We start from the raw sequence: 16,480 nt of genomic DNA, 5'->3' as shown, positions 1-16,480 counted from the left end.
CAATGTGCCTGAATCTGCACACGAGGTGCAAGGGGGTAACGTGAGAACACCAACTCAGTAAGTAACAAGTCCAACCTTTGGATTGATAGGTAGTGACGAACTCAACCTCCTCAAGGGTAATAAAAATATTGCACAGAAACGTAGGCATGCTTTCAGTTAAATAAACAGCTCGAACAGTAAAACAGAGCTGGTATGAACAAGGTAAAGGAGTGTAACTCTGCTACATCTACATGTCAATGCACATGCTGTATGAAATGCACCATGCTGAGTGCCTCATGCGCCCACAACCTCCAATCCTCGTCCACTCAGCACTGTATATGGCTCATACAACCCAAGAAGGATCCATCCCGAAATATATATATCGCTGATAGCAATTACTCAGTACTGAGGAGGGCTATTCCAGCCTACGGAGAAGATCCATCTCCAGATAATATCAATAACAAACTCATAACCACTTGGTACTGTATATGGCTCACAAGGCCCAGGGAAGATCCATCGCGGAATATTAACTCAGCACTGACAACAGTCATCCAGTACCGAGGAAGGCCATTCCAGCCTATGGAGAAGATCCATCTCCAAATATAAATACTTCGGACAAGATCCATGTCTAAGGAAGATCCATCCCTCAACATCATCAACTACACTCACTGGGGGTGTAAAGACTCCGGAGGGGCTTCTCTCTTTAGCCCAAGCGCTATAACAAAGCCAACGAAGGCATGTTCAATATCTCGCTGCAGCGTGCAGCCCGATCCCATACTGACACTCAATATCAGGCTCTCGGCCTCACTCAGTCATAACTCTCTAGTCTCACACACACGGGCTCAAAATGTCATGATACTAGCCCGAACAATGATATGATGTGTCAAATAACAATAATCGAGACTGAGGCATGATATAATATGCATGAACAGGACTGGGTACAGAATATCAATGAAGCAAATGATATGACAGCAAGAAACGACCTCTCGGGTCTCAACGGTATTGGCGTGAAGCCTTAACATGATAATTAGCATGATTTGCAACTCATTAACTTAATCACATAATTACAACACAGATATCAGCAAGAAAGAGTCACTAAGCGGTGCCATGGAATGATCCAGGCCGCAATTCTCTTGGTGTACGCCCACAAGCCCGTCACTTGGCATTTGCGTCACCTCAATAGTAATCATAGAACACATAGTTCGTGGTTTCGAACCCTCAGAACCAAGTTTGGAAGCATTACTTACCTCAAACTAAGCCAAACTCTAGCTCGCGACGCCCTTGCCTCTCTATTCGGCCTCCAAAAGCCCCAAATCTCCATGAAATCCCCTTGAATCCCTCTTCAATTTGCTCTCACAAGCTCCAACCCATATGAGAAAGTGATGAAATAACCCAAAAATTCGCGAAGGCCTTTATTTATATGCTCTGCCCCAGCGATATCGCACATGCGGTCATATTTCTCGCACCTGCGGTCCCAGGTGCGCTCCTGCGGAAATCACTTATCCGCCCAAAATTGCACCTGCGCTCAAATGCCCGCACCTGCGCCATCGCAGGTGCGCCCAACTCTCCGCGTCTGCGGCTCAAGTCCTTCACAGCCTTGGCCGCATCTGCGACCCTTTTTATGCTTCTACGGTCCCGCACCTGCGGTCCCCAATCCGCAGGTGCGGTTATGACAAGAACTCAGCAGCTGAAACCGCTCAAACTCAACTCCAATTTTTCCAACAACCTTCCGAAATCATCCCGAGACCCCCGGGACCTCAACTAAAAGTACGAAAAATTCACATACCACTATTCAAACTTGGACCAACCCTCGGAACACTCAAAACAATGCCGGAACACCAAATCGCCCTCGGATTCAAGCCTAAGGATTCCAAAACTTCCAAATTCCGCAATTGATCGAAAAGTCTATCAAACCTCGTCCGAATGACCTGAAATTTTGCACACACGTCACAAATGACACAACGGACCTACTATAACTTCCAGAATTCCATTCCGACCCCGATATCAAAATTTCCACTACCAACCGAAAAGCGCCGAAATTCCAATTTCGCTAATTCAAGCCTAATTCTACCACGGACCTCCAAATTACATCCTGAACACTCTCCTAAGTCCCAAATAACCTCACGAAGCTATCTGAATCATAAAAACCAAATTTCGAGATCGTTTACTCACACGTCAACTTCCGGTTGACTTTTTTCCCAACTAAATGGCCCACTTAAGAGACTGAGTGTCTCATTCCTCCACAAAACCACTCCGAACTCGAACCAACCAACCCAATACCACATAATACAGTTGAACAAGACATAAAGAAGCAGAAATAGGGAAAACAGAGCGATAACTCATGAAACGACCGGTCGGGTCGTTACATGCGCAAATAGCAATTTTATCAGTAGCATTGATGGCTCACTTAGATACAATACAAAATCAATAGGAACCAATAAACACACAAGTGATTATAGAAAATGCTTCACGTGTTTAGAATTTTTCCTACTTACTAAAACCAAACAATTCATGGAGGGTTAATAGGCCAAGGGACAAAGAAAAAGGGAGTTGTGCTCCCTCATTTTTTTGTATGCAATATTGATATAGAAAGTACAGATTATGAACTCATCATACATCCAAGAGAAAAGTGTTACCCGATTCATCATCCAAGAAAAAATTATCTATTCTATCTCAACTAATTTTAACTCTAAATATACATTGCGGTGATTGATTGATAATTGCGCGAGCGACAAATTCCGTAGTTCATTAAATAATAGAGGAACAGAGGAGGAATCAATTCATTCAATTGACTATCAATCTAACAGTAGCAAAACAAACGATTTAACAAACACAAAATAAAATATACTTTCACAAATCCCAAAACGCTATAGTCGGATATCAACAATCACAAATTGGTACCTGGCAAGCAGAATTTTTGCTGATAAAGACAAGAAACTGAATGAGAATAATGATTTCTGCAGAAATCTTGAAACTTACACGAAAAGAGAGATTGAAGGCAGATGAGAGGAAGAAGATTGATAGGGATGATTGAGCATAATCGAGCAGATTTGGGGAAGATCAGATATGTATTGAAGAAAACATGCAAACAGACAAATTAAGCTAAGGGTATTATCTTTTCTTCTTTAAGTTGTCCAAGTCTATATTGTTGTAATATTTTCTTCTTTGAATTTATTACAAGAAAAATAACATATAACTTGAATCCATTTCCATGAAGGGAACAAATTTTAGAAAAAAGTTCAGAACTATATCAACCTATTTGCCATAATACTGGAAGTAGTGAATCAATATGGCATTACAACAAGACAAGAAATTCAAAAGCATGACTAATTCAACTCAAAATTTATCGTCATATGCCCATAAATTCCAAAGAGTAGATACTGCCTTCCAATTATAACCCATTTACCTATGTAATTTGTGTACTGATATTGATTTATTAGCAGTCATGACGAATTCTTCTTACCGTATACTCCTATACATTCATGCTCCGTATATCAGAGCTCTCATTTTTAGCTAATATGGGGAAGATTTCACAAAATTTTGCAGATTCGGGGAAGACAGATGAGAGGGAAAAGATTGACAGCATATTTCACAAAATTTACATGGGAAAGAAGAGAGAGTTACCTGGGATTTGGGAAGAAGATCGTCGGAGCTGTGGAAGGTCGGAGACTGTCGCGGGCTGCATCGATTTTGTTAACCAGAGACTGTTAACCGAAGCAATTTCGTGGGCCGGAGACTGTCGAAAGGGAATAGGTTTTGTCATATTTTTTGTCTTTTTGGACGAAGTCATATTGGTTTCTAATTGGGGAGAACACTTAATTCTTGTCCAAAAATATTGGGGGGAAGATTTTATTTTATTTTGTACGGAGGGAAAGTTAATATAATAAAAATTGATTTCAGCTAATGCTTTTTAGTGCCAATTTTTGTATTGTCATTAAAGAATATCTTTTACCGGCCAATGGTCATATGCCACTAATATTTCAGCTAAAAGACTACATTAGCGACAATTGCCTTATTGTCGCTAAATAATTGCCGCCAAATGCCTTTTTGTAGTAGTGGCATTTCTTATGGCACCAGCAATCTCTCAGGCTAGGGGATTCTGAGGCTTTATTGAGATTGGACAAGTTTACTAAGCTCTTTCTAGTTCACTTCAGTGGTGCACCTTCTGAGGACCCACATGATTATCTTGACCGTTGCCATGAGGTGTTGCGGAACATGTCAGATGACGGGGTTCTGCCAAGAGGTGGTGGAGAGACTATATGTTGACCAGACTAGCTGGGTCGCCTGCTCTTACTTGGGACCAGTTCTCTTAGCTATTTCTAGAGAAGTTCGTTCCTATCACACTAAGGGAGGACTACCGCAGACAGTTTGAGCGTCTCCAGCAGGGCAGTATGTCAGTCACTCAATATGAGAACTGGTTTGTAGATCTAGCTCGTCATGCTCTTCTTCTGCTTACTACTGAGAGAGAGCGGGTGAGGAGGTTTATTGATGGACTCACTCACCCTATCAGGCTATAGATGGCCAAGAAGACCGGGGGTGAGATTTCTTTTCAGTCGTCTACTAATGTCGCCAGGTGGATCGAGGTAGTTCTTGCACAGGAGAGAGGGAAGGGGTATGATAAGAGGCCTCGCCATTCCGATGGTTTTAGTGGTAACTCATCTGGAGGCAGGGGTACTTTCGGTAAGGTCCATCCTCCCAGGCCATTCCAGTCGGCGCTTCAGGCATCCCATAGTGCTTTAGGGAGTCGTGGTCCTTATGTGCCTTATTTTGGGCACTCAGCCTACAGTGCACCATCAACTCCTATCAGTGCGCCTTCGATTCAAAGTTATCACTGTGGTTATCTGGCCCATTCGGGTTAGTCTCAGTATTAGCAGCCACAACAGCAGGATGGATGTTTTGGGTGTGGTAGTTTTGGGCATATCAGGAGGACCTGTTCGAGATTATTAGGCAGCATGCCACAATAGAGCTCTCGTGCCATAGCTCCGGCAGTGGTTGCTCCATCGCCCGCTCAGCCAGCTAGAGGTAGGGGTCAGGCAGCCAGAGGTAGAGGTCAAGCCGTTAGAGGTGGAGGTCAAGCCGCTAGAGGTGGAGGTCAACCGCTAGAGGTGGAGGCCAGCCAACTAGAGGTCGTCCTAGAGATGTAGTTCAGAGTGGTGGGGCCAACCCCGATGTTATGCTTTCCAAGCCAGGCTTGAGGCTGAGTCATCTGACATTGTTATCATAGGTATTGTTTCAGTTTTCCATAGGGATGCTTCAGTTGGAGCTATACTTATTCCTATGTGTAATCCTATTTTGCTTCATATCTGGTTGTGCCTCGTGATTCTTTGAGTGCTCCTGTGTATGTGTCTACACCTGTGGGAGATTCTATTATTGTATATCGTGTCTATCGTTCATGTGTGGTTACTATTAGGAGTCTCGAGACTAGAATAGATCTCCTACTCCTCGATATGGTAGATTTTGATGTCATCTTAGGTATGGACTGGTTGTCACCTTATCATGCTATATTGGATTGTCACGCCAAGACGGTGACCTTAGCCTTGCCGGGTTACCTCGGTTAGAGTGGAGAGGGACTCTTGGCCATTCTACCAGTAGGGTTATCTCTTATATGAAGGCTCAGCATATGGTCGAGAAAGGGTGTCTAGCTTATTTGGCTTATGTCCGTGATTCTAGTGCGGAGGTTCCTTTCATGGATTTAGTACCAGTTGTTCATGAGTTTCCAGAGGTGTTTCCTACAGATCTGCTGGGGATGCCACTCGACAGAGATATTGACTTCTGTATTGATTTGGCTCCAGGCACTCAGCCCATTTCTATTCGGCCATACCGTATGGCCCTGCTAGAGTTGAACGAATTGAAGGAGCAGTTTCTAGATTTGCTTGATAAGGGCTTAATTAGACCTAGTATCTCGTCTTGGGTGCGCCTGTGTTGTTCGTGAAGAAGAAAAATAGGCCGATGAGGATGCGCAGAGATTATCGGCAATTGAACATAGTCACCATCAAGAACAAGTATCCATTACTGAGGAATGATGACTTATTTGATCAGCTTCAGGGTGTCAAGGTGTTTTCGAAGATTGATTTGAGGTCTGGCTACCATCAGTTGAAGATTAGGGCATCCGATGTCCCTAAGACAACTTTTCTGACTCGATATGAGCATTATGAGTTTCTAGTGATGTCATTTGGGCTGACGAATGCCCCAACAGCATTTATGGATTTGATGAATCGGGTGTTCAAGCCATATTTAGATTCCTTTGTGATTGTGTTTATTGATGATATCTTGATCTACTCCCGTAGTCGAGAGGAGCACGCGTAGCATCTTCGGATTGTACTTCAGACTCTGAGAGACAACCAGTTATATGCCAAGTTTTCAAAGTACGAGTTTTGGTTGGACTCGGTCGCTTTCTTGGGGCACGTAGTATCAGCAGAGGGCATTCAGGTGGATCCTGAGAAGATCGAGGCAGTTCAAAACTAGCCTAGATCCACCTCAGCCACGGAGATCAGGAGTTTCTTGGGCTTGGGGGGGGGGGGGTATTACCGTCGGTTCATGTAGGGGTTTTCATCTATAGCAGCCCCATTGATCAGGTTGACCTAGAAGGGTTCCCCGTTTAGATGGTTAGATGAGTGCGAGGCGAGTTTTCAGAAGCTCAAGACTGCTTTGACTACGGCGCCAGTGTTTCCCACAGGTTCAGGATCATATACAGTGTATTGTAATGCATCTTGTATTTGGCTCGGTGCAGTATTGATGCAGGATGGCAGGCCGATCGCATATGCGTCGCAGTAGTTGAAGGTTTATGAGAAGAATTACCCCGTTCATGACCTAGAGTTGGCAGCCATTGTTCATGCATTGAAGATTTGGAGGCATTATCTTTACGATGTTTTGTGCGAGGTTTTCACGGATCATCAGAGTCTACAGTATTTGTTCAAACAAAAGGATCTCAATTTGAGGCAGAGAAGGCGGTTGGAGCTATTGAAAGACTATGATATCACTATCTTGTATCATCCCGGGAAGGCCAATGTGGTGGTTGATGCCTTGAGTAGAAAGGCAGTGAGTATGGGCAGCCTTGCGTATATTCCAGTCGGTGAGAGACCGCCTACATCAAATGTTCATGCCTTGCCAATTAGTTCGTGAGGATGGATATTTCAGAGCCCAATCGTGTTCTAGCTTGTACAATCGCTCGATCTTCCTTGTTTGAGTGTATCAGGGGGCAGCTGTATGATGACCCTTATTTGCTTGTCCTTAGGGAACACGGTGGTGCCAAGCAAGTCACTATTGGAGATGATGGAGTTTTGAGGATGCAGAGTCTTATTTGTGTGCCTAATGTAGATGGGCTTTGTAGTTTATTCTTGGGGAGGCCCACAGTTCCTAGTATTCTATTCATCCGGGTACCGCCAAGATGTATCAGGACTTGCGGCAGCATTATTGGTGGAGAAGGATGAAGAAGGATATAGTTGCATATGTAGCTCGGTGTCTAAAATTGTCAGCAAGTAAAGTGTGAGCATCAGAGACGTGGAGGTTTACTTCAGAAGTTAGAGATTCCTGAATGGAAGTGGGAATGTATCACTATGGATTTTGTTGTTAGACTCCCACGGACTCAGAGGAAGTTCGATGCGGTATGGGTTATTGTGGACAGGCTGATCAAGGTACGAAGTTCATGTCGCACTTCTGGAGGGTAGTACAATATGAGTTGGGCACGCAGGTTGAGTTGAGCACATCATTTCATCCTCAGATGGATGTATTGTCCGAGCGCACTATTTAAATATTGGAGGATATGCTCCGCGCTTGTGTTATAGATCTTAGGGGTTTTTGGGACCAGTTTTTGCCGATTGTGGAGTTTGCCTATAGCAACATCTACCAGTCGAGCATTTAGATGGCCCTTTATGAGGCTTTATACGGGAGGCGGTGCCATTCGTCAGTTGGATGGTTCGAGCCGCGAGAGGCTCGATTGTTGGGTACATATGATGTCTGGGATAAGGTCAAGATTATTCAAGATCGACTTCACACAGCTCAGTCGAGGTAGAAGAGATATGCCGACCGTCGAGTTCGTGATGTTGCATTCATGGTCGGCGAGAGGGTATTACTTTGGTTTCACCCCTGAAGGGTGTGATGATATTTAGAAAGAAGGGCAAGTTGAGCCCTAGGTACATCAGACCTTTTGAGATTCATCAGAGAGTGGGTGAGGTTTCATACAAGCTCGCATTGCCACCTAGTTTATCAGCAGTTCATCCGGTGTTCCATGTGTCCATGCTCTGGAAGTATCACAATGATCCATCCCATGTGTTAGATTTCAGCTCAATCCAGTTGGACAAGGATTCGACTTATGAGGAAGAGCTGGTGGCTATTCTAGCCCGGCAGGTTCGATAGTTGAGGTCTAAGAGTTATCCTTTAGTTCGAGTGCTTTGGATAGGTCACCCGGTCGATGCATCTACTTAGGAGTCCGAGGCGGACATGTGGAGTAGATATCCACACCTTTTCACCAGTCCAGGTACTTTTCTATGTTCGTTCAGGGATGAACAATTATTTTAGAGGTGGAGAATGTGATGACCTGATAGGTCATATGGAGTTTTAAACCTTAATTTATGTTTCGAAGCCTCCAATTCTTTAAGGCTTCCTCAATTTACATGCACAGCCCAAGTATTTTTTCGGAAGGCTTTTCTGTTAAAAATTGATAGAATATGAAATTTTGCCTAAAAAATCCATTTGGGTTGACTTCGCTCAACGTTTTGAGAAAGCAGATCCAGATCCATGTTTTGATGGTTCCCTTGGGTCCGTATCATGATTTGGGACCTGTGCATATGCCCGAAATCAAATTCGGAGGTCCCTAGCTCGAGTGATCATGTTTTGTCAAGAATTTGAAGTTTAAAGGTTTAATGGATTTAAAGATTTGACCAAGGTTTGACTTTGTTAATACCGAGTCCGTATCTTGGTTCTGGAACTCGGTATAGGCCCATTACTATATTTATGACTTGTCTGCAAAATTTGGTGAGAAATGGAGGTTGTTTGACGTGATTCGGACGCCCGGTTATTAAAATAGAAGTTCTAAAGTTTCATTGAAAGTTTCATTTGATTTGGTGCCCGATTCGTAGTTCTAGGAATTATTTTGGTGCTTTGATCACGCGAGCGAGTTCGTATGATGTTTTTGGACTTGTGTGCATATTTGGTTTGGAGCCCCAAAGGCTCGGGTGAGTTTCAGATAGGCTACAGAAGGTTTTTGGACTTAGGATCATAGCTGGTGTTCTACTGTTTCTGGTGCAGGCCTCAGACCTCGCAATTGCGAGGTCTGGCTTCGCATTTGCGATAGGGCAAACTTCCTGTCAGGTTCGCATTTACGAGCTATTTCCTCACATTTGTGAAAAAAGCTGGACACCAAAGGTTCACAATTGCGAACAATTTCTTCACAATAGCGAAGTGGGCTGGGGGAAGCAGTGTTCGCATTTGCGATCAAAATGATCGCAATTGCGAGGAGTTCAAGTTCGCAAATGCGAACAAACCATCACAATTGCAATGATAGCAGGGGTGTGAGACCCTCTCATTTGCGAAGGGTTTTTCGCATTTGCGGGGTTCGCACTTGCGAACCTTAGGTCGCTATTGCGATATTTGCGCCTGGACTTAAGCTGAGATAGACGAGATTTTTCTCATTCTTGCAAATTTTCAAACCTAGAAAATCTAGGGGCGATTTTTTCCAAGAGCTCTTCTTCCCCAATTCATTGGTAAGTGATTCTAACCTACTTTCTTTAAATATCCTATTTTATTTCATAAGATTTCAACCTAAAATCTAAGATTTTTATGGTAGAAATTGGGGATTTAGGTAGAATTAGGGACTTTTGTGAAATTGGAATTTAGACCTCAAATTGAGGTCGGATTTCGAAGCAAATGACATAATCGGCTCGGGGGTGAATGGATAATCGGGTTTTAATCCGAATTTTGGGTTTAATCCAAGCGGGCCCGGAAGTTGACTTTTGTTGACTTTTTCAATTATGATCTAAATTGAACCTTCTTCATTTGTGGGTAGTTCCTAAAGCTTTTTTGAATCGTTCGGTTGATAATTTACTAGATTTGGTTGGCTCGGAGGCTTGTTCGAAAGGCAAAGCCGTGGTTGAGCTTTGAGTTAATTTTTGGAGCAAGGTAAGTGTTGAGTTTAACCTTGATTTGAGGGAACTAGGAACCCTCAGACTATGTGCTATGTGAAATTCATGTGTTGCAGCGTATATGCGAGGTGACGAGTGCTTATACGCTACCGAATTACTTGTTTCCCTAATTTTCCGCTTTTCCTTAATTGTTTCCTTCCATGCCTTAACTGTGGTGTGCTTTAAATGCCTTCAATGATTTATTTGATACTTGTTAATCATTGTTCTTCGTGTTAAAAATGTTAGACCTTTCCATACTTTCATGATTCGCTGCTATTTGCCTTAATTGACTTACTTGCACCTTTAATTGTCATTCACTAGACTTGTCTTGTCGTGTAATATTGTATATGTAAATTCCCAAGTTGGTACGAGATTTTCTTTCTGATTTCGCTTCATATTCATCAATTGCAGAGATTCTTGTGATTTGAGTTATTGGTTGTTTGTGCTCACTGAATATTTGGTACTGATATGGTGGGATCAGTTTGCACACCGCAACAAATGAAATAAGGGTGGATTGACATGGTGGAATAAGGGTGAATTTGTACTGATATGGAGGGATCGGGTTGCACGCTGCACAGGTGGAATAAGGGTGGATTGATATAGTGAAATAAGGGTGAATTGCAATACTATTTTTGTTATATGGTGGGATTGGGTTGCGCGCCACAACATATATTTATTTATGATTGTTGATATTGTGACAGTGGAATAAGTGAGGATTGTGTTGTACGCTGGGATCGGGTTGCACGCCACAACAATCTATGTGTTTCTATTTCCTTGAGCTATGTTGGTTTTCGGTATTTCCATATGAAACTCTAAGAATTGGTAATTCTGATCGATACTGATTTTTCATCGAGGATTTAGGTATTATCTTCAGTTAACTGCTTTATTTCGTTCTGTATTTTCCTTTCCTATTTTTATTTGATACTGCGTATAGGTTATAGTGTAAGCGACCTGCCTTAGCCTCGTCACTACTTCGTCGAGGTTAGGCACGACACTTACTGAGTACATGGGGTCGGTTGTACTCATATTACACTCTGCACTTCTTGTGAAGATTTTGGAGTTGGTCCCAGCGGCGGTTATTAGCGTGCTCGGGTTGGCTAGCTTGAGGAGACTTAAGGTGCAGCTGCTCAGCGTCCACAGCTCCTAGAGTCCCCTTCCCTTTTTATTAGCTGTGTGTTTTCCCTCAGACAACTTATGTTACATCCCGCATTTTTTTACGTTAAAGTTTCGTCGTAAGTTAATCGACGTAAGCTAGGGAATGAGATTATTTTTGGCATTATAAGTATTATGCTATTTTAAACAAGGGATAAGTAAATTCGTGAAGGTGAGAGGGTAAGCAAATCGAAAAAAATGAGTTTCGTCGAAATTTGGCATTTTGGGATAAAATACGGTCCAAGCTATAATACCCCGTATTTATGGACTAGTGCCATACAAAGTACTACACGGACATGATAGTAGGGTTAATAAAGTGTATTAAAAGTGAGTAGTATTTTAAGTAATTTGAGATCATTCTTAATTATGTGGGTAATTGATTAATTATTGGATAATTAATTAAAGAGTGGGATAAGATTTAACCCCTCCCCCTACGTGGCATGCAACCCCTTTCCCTTTAATGACTAAGCACTAAAGGATGCAAGGTGTCACACTTTGAAAGAAATGTGACACCAAGCATTAATTAAAGGAAGCCACCTAAAGTTAAGGATAATTCCCTAACTCAATTCACTTTCTAATCTCTTAGAAAGATTCTGCCAAGAACATTGCAATACAATCACATTCTAATCCAAGGAGCATAGGAACGCGAATTCATTTTCCAAATAGCAACACTTCATATTTGGAATACAACACTTCATACCAGAACATTAGCAATTCTAACAAGAATTATTAGAACCTTAGCAACGTAAAATTTTGCGGTTCTAAAGGAGTACAGTGCAACCTTTTCTAAGAATATCATACAGATTTTTTCCTATGATAGGTATGTTAAGGCTATCCCTTCTTTATTTTTGGCATGATCTATACGACACGAACGAAACAAGTAAATGCACAACTTCCATAAATGACTCTATTCATAGAAATACTAGAGATGCTTATGTTCTTGATTCCCCACGTGTCATATTATTCTATCATCTGTTCATGGGTCTCAAAAATACATAAGTTGGTAAAGTTTATTTCATGATATTAATCAGAGGCTAATGGTCTTATGACGTACCGAGAGATTTTATTAACGTATTTCATGCATTTATACATGTACATTTGACCCATGACCAGCTGGCGTTATATAGACGTATATATATGTATATGTATGTATATGGGATATGGAAAATGCTATGGCGTTATATACGCACCAGCACCTGATCAGCTGGTATACGTTGATAATTTTGCCCACAGTGGCCGAGATGATATGATGGGATGCCCTCACAAGCCTGATGATGTTATGAAACATGTACCTATGCACGACATGACATTCATACGCATATGTATGACACTATAATTATTTTATGAATTACAGAGTTAAGACTTACAGGTTGAGTCATTTACTCTATATTTCTTCCATGCCTGTTATGTACTTATTTATGTGCCTTACATACTCGGTACATTATTCGTATTGACGTCCCTTTTGCCTGGGGACACTGCGTTTCATGCCCGCAGGTTCCAATAGACAGGTCGAGAGCCCTCCAAGTAGGGTATCAGCTCAGCGGAAGATGTTGGTGCGTTCTATTTGCTTCGGAGTTGCTTGTTTGGTTAGTATGATTTAGATGTGTATTGTTAGGTATGGCGAGACTCTATCCCGACCTTTATGAAATATGTATTCTTAGAGGCTTGTAGACAGATGTCATGTACGTAAAAGGTTGTATGGCCTTGTCGACCTATGTTCAGTATATGAGTGGTTATTTTGGTCTTATAGGACCGTATGTCTTATGTATAAGTTGGTATCACATGTTGTATTCTACTTATCTCACGGCAGCCTTCCGGCTCAGTTATCTATGATAGTATGACGTGAAAAGATACGTTATGTTGGTACTCGGTTGAGTAAGGTACTAGGTACCCGTCGTGGCCTATCGGTTTGGGTCGTGAAAAAAGTGGTATCAAAGCAGTTCTGTCCTAGGGAGTCTACAAGCCGTGTCTAGTGGAGTCTTGTTTATAGGTGTGTCGTGCACCACACTTATAAGCAGGAGGCTACATGGCATTTAGGACTGTCACTCTTTCGTCTTACTCTAGATCGTGTGGTAGAGCTCAGTTGTAAGAACTCAATTTTCTAAACTCTATCTTATTCGTAATACAACGATAACTACATTTATAAAGACGTTTGACAAGTGATTGAATGCGGCTGTGGAAGAGTTGGGTAAGAGGAACTCAATTTTTGCATCATGCTTATGATGGATAAATATGAGGTATTCAGCAGATCGTGTGTATACTAAGACGTGTAAGCCTCTTGATAAGGAACCTTAAGGCAAGAATATTTATTCTCCTTTATGGTGTAAGACAATGAGAGACAAGTTTCAAGAAGTAAAAGAAGCAAGGTGAAGAAGGGTACGAGGCACCCAATTAATGAAGATTATCAGTATTACAGTTTCGGCAACAAAATATAAGCATTGTGAGTTACCCTCAACAGTAACAGAGGTATGTATAATTGGCCACACCCATCTCAGTTACACCCTATTGGGAGCTAACAGACATAGTTTAAGAGAAGGATGAGTTATCAGAATTCGGCTGGGGATAGAGTAACCCAAAATAGTGGATGGATTGGCAGAGTTAGTTGGCATTTCCGAAGGATAGTGCAAACGTGGTAATAGATCTCCTTGCGAGACACCTAGAGGGCGCACTCTAAAATCGTACAGCTAGATATGAGTACTATAAAGATAGACACTGGAAGCCTTGAAGGGATAAATATTACCTTAGTGTGGCTCGTGTCTCTAGTAGAGCGAGAACGTTAAGCAACCCGAAGAGCCACTGGATGGAGCAAAGGGGAGCTAAAAGTAAAAGAATGTCTTGTTCAAGTTTTCAGAATAAAGTCATAGGCATAAATATTAGTGGGAAATAAGAAAAGAATTAATGAAGCATTATGAGTAAGATATGATACATGGATGACAACAATAGATCAAAAGATGACAGTATTACAGAATCTATAGTCAAGTGAAAGAAGAGATGAGAGGTGACATGCCTTAGGATAACAAAAGAGTATAGGCCATACAGTCATGTCCTCGTTTCGAGAAATAAGTTCGTAACTCTAAGGCGATTACCAAAAGGAAAAGTCAGACACCAGAACAATAGAAATCAGTATGGGCTGATGAACAAGATAAACTAAACATGAATTAGGGACTAAGTGTTTTGATAATGGTCGACATCATGAGAATTTCAGATTGCGTTTCGGCAATAGTAGAATGGACAACAGAAGAATATTCATGAGGAATTCAGAGAAAGGTCATTCAGGAAGACGCTTCCCTAAAGCAAGCAATGTGAGCAAAGTTAAGCTTAAAGGATTGTATGTGCCAGTTATACTAAGTGTCACCCCCGCGAGTACGGAAAGTTGTTATCCTTGGTACAAAAGGATTATCGCAAGGCGAGTAAGGGTCATCGATGATGTGAGAAGACGCCAATGATGAAGAGGTAAAACATCTACAGGTAGATCGTCGTAGTACTAAATCTTAGTACTCCCTTAAAGGGGGGAATATGTAGTGATGTGGCATTAAGTCAGAATTAAGTGGTCTAGTAACTATGGAATGGTAAAGGAAGAATACAATAAAAATGAGAGAGGGATGAGATTGCAATTATCCAAATCCTACGGATATGCTGCAATTCCAAAACATTATGTAAGCATGACGTCAAGGAAAGGAAGTAAGGCTTCCAGCCCGGGATGTTTTTGATAAATAAGGAGCCATTGCGAGACGTAAGTTAAGACAAAGGGAATAACCCAAGAAAGATTACTCGGAATATTGATATGAGAATGGTCCAACAAGCAGTTAGTAGTTTATTCAGGAAGAGCCTAGTTATGGCTAGACAAGAGGATAAAAGACAAATCAACAGATCAATGCAAGATAAACGTAGGGAACCCCAAGATGGGGAATTCAGCCTCGCAGTTATGACATTGTAATACTTGAGATATATTCATATAAGAGTTGGGGAAGTTAAAAAGGTACTGTATGAGTATTACGGAAATAAAAGAGAATGTCACTGGGAAGATAGTCGAGCTATCAGTTCAGAAGCAACCCTACAAGTACAAGGGCGTGGAGATAAGTAACTACGGATAATTATAGGCAAGGAAAAACATCAAAAGGTCCGTAATAAGCTCACAACTTTACAAGAGTCAAGGGTTCTCCCTAAGTACTACAATGAAAGACTAGCTGAGGAAATAAGGAAGAGGGCTTCAACCTAAGAACAACAACCTAAAGAGGAAATGGTCGTGTAACAACATTGTAACCACTCCAAAGGAAAGTGGCGCCTACCGTGGCTAATGAACGAGAAGTAAAATTAAAAGTAATATTCGAGACCATATGATTTGCACAAAAATTTTGGCATGCGTGAGAACTCAGATAAGCTAAGTAGGCACGCAACAAGGGGCAAAAAGACCAGGAAAAGAAATTGCTTACGTTTGAAGAAAGCTGAAATGGAACGAATGGAATTATTTGATTATTGATCAACTGAGAAGACTCCGGTATAAGTTAAAAGAAAGAATTGGGTCCAGGTCACAGACAAAGGATTGATTTTCCACATCGTCAATAAGAGGCTAAAGTAATAACTAAATGCCAGGAGCCACAGACCGGAAGATAGTTTAAGCCTATATAAAGACTGATCAGAAGGAAGAGGAAACTAAAGATTTACATCAACTAAGTAAATTAGGAGTCTGCTTATTAGATCCAAGAAGTTATAGACATCGTGATAGAGAATATTGCAGAATCACTCTTAATATCATAGATACAAGAGAGACAATACAATAGCCATATTCTATAACGGCTCTACAATAAAGCCGGTTCGAAGAGTACTAGCTTCATAAGAAGTCAGTATGGAGCTTGATTGTATATGCACCAGAGGTGCAAGTATTATAATAGAGCTTCAAGTTGTGGAGGCGAATTATACCTATATGGAAGGGAGGTTATGGAAGGATTAGAAGAGGTGAGGTGGTATTTTAAGGTAAAGTAAAGGTGAACAATGTACGAGATACTTAGGTGCAAAAGATTGTGAATAATCCATACTTCAGATGGAGGGCTAGAAGCGTTGGGATTCAGTATCCGAGAATGATAGCGGCGTCATCAGTGGCATATTTTCTAGCCTATAGTTGTAGGTATCGAGAAGTCTAGTTAAGAGAGTAAAGAAGAGTTAGAAACGATGCGAAGTCTCGCTTGATGTTCCAGAATAATACAAGGAAATCTATGGTGCAAGAAAATTGA

Source organism: Nicotiana attenuata, unplaced genomic scaffold, assembly GCF_001879085.1.
Source record: "Nicotiana attenuata strain UT unplaced genomic scaffold, NIATTr2, whole genome shotgun sequence".
NCBI lineage: Eukaryota > Viridiplantae > Streptophyta > Magnoliopsida > Solanales > Solanaceae > Nicotiana > Nicotiana attenuata.
The sequence above is the reverse complement of the archived record's forward strand: the minus strand, read 5'-3'. Positions refer to the sequence as shown.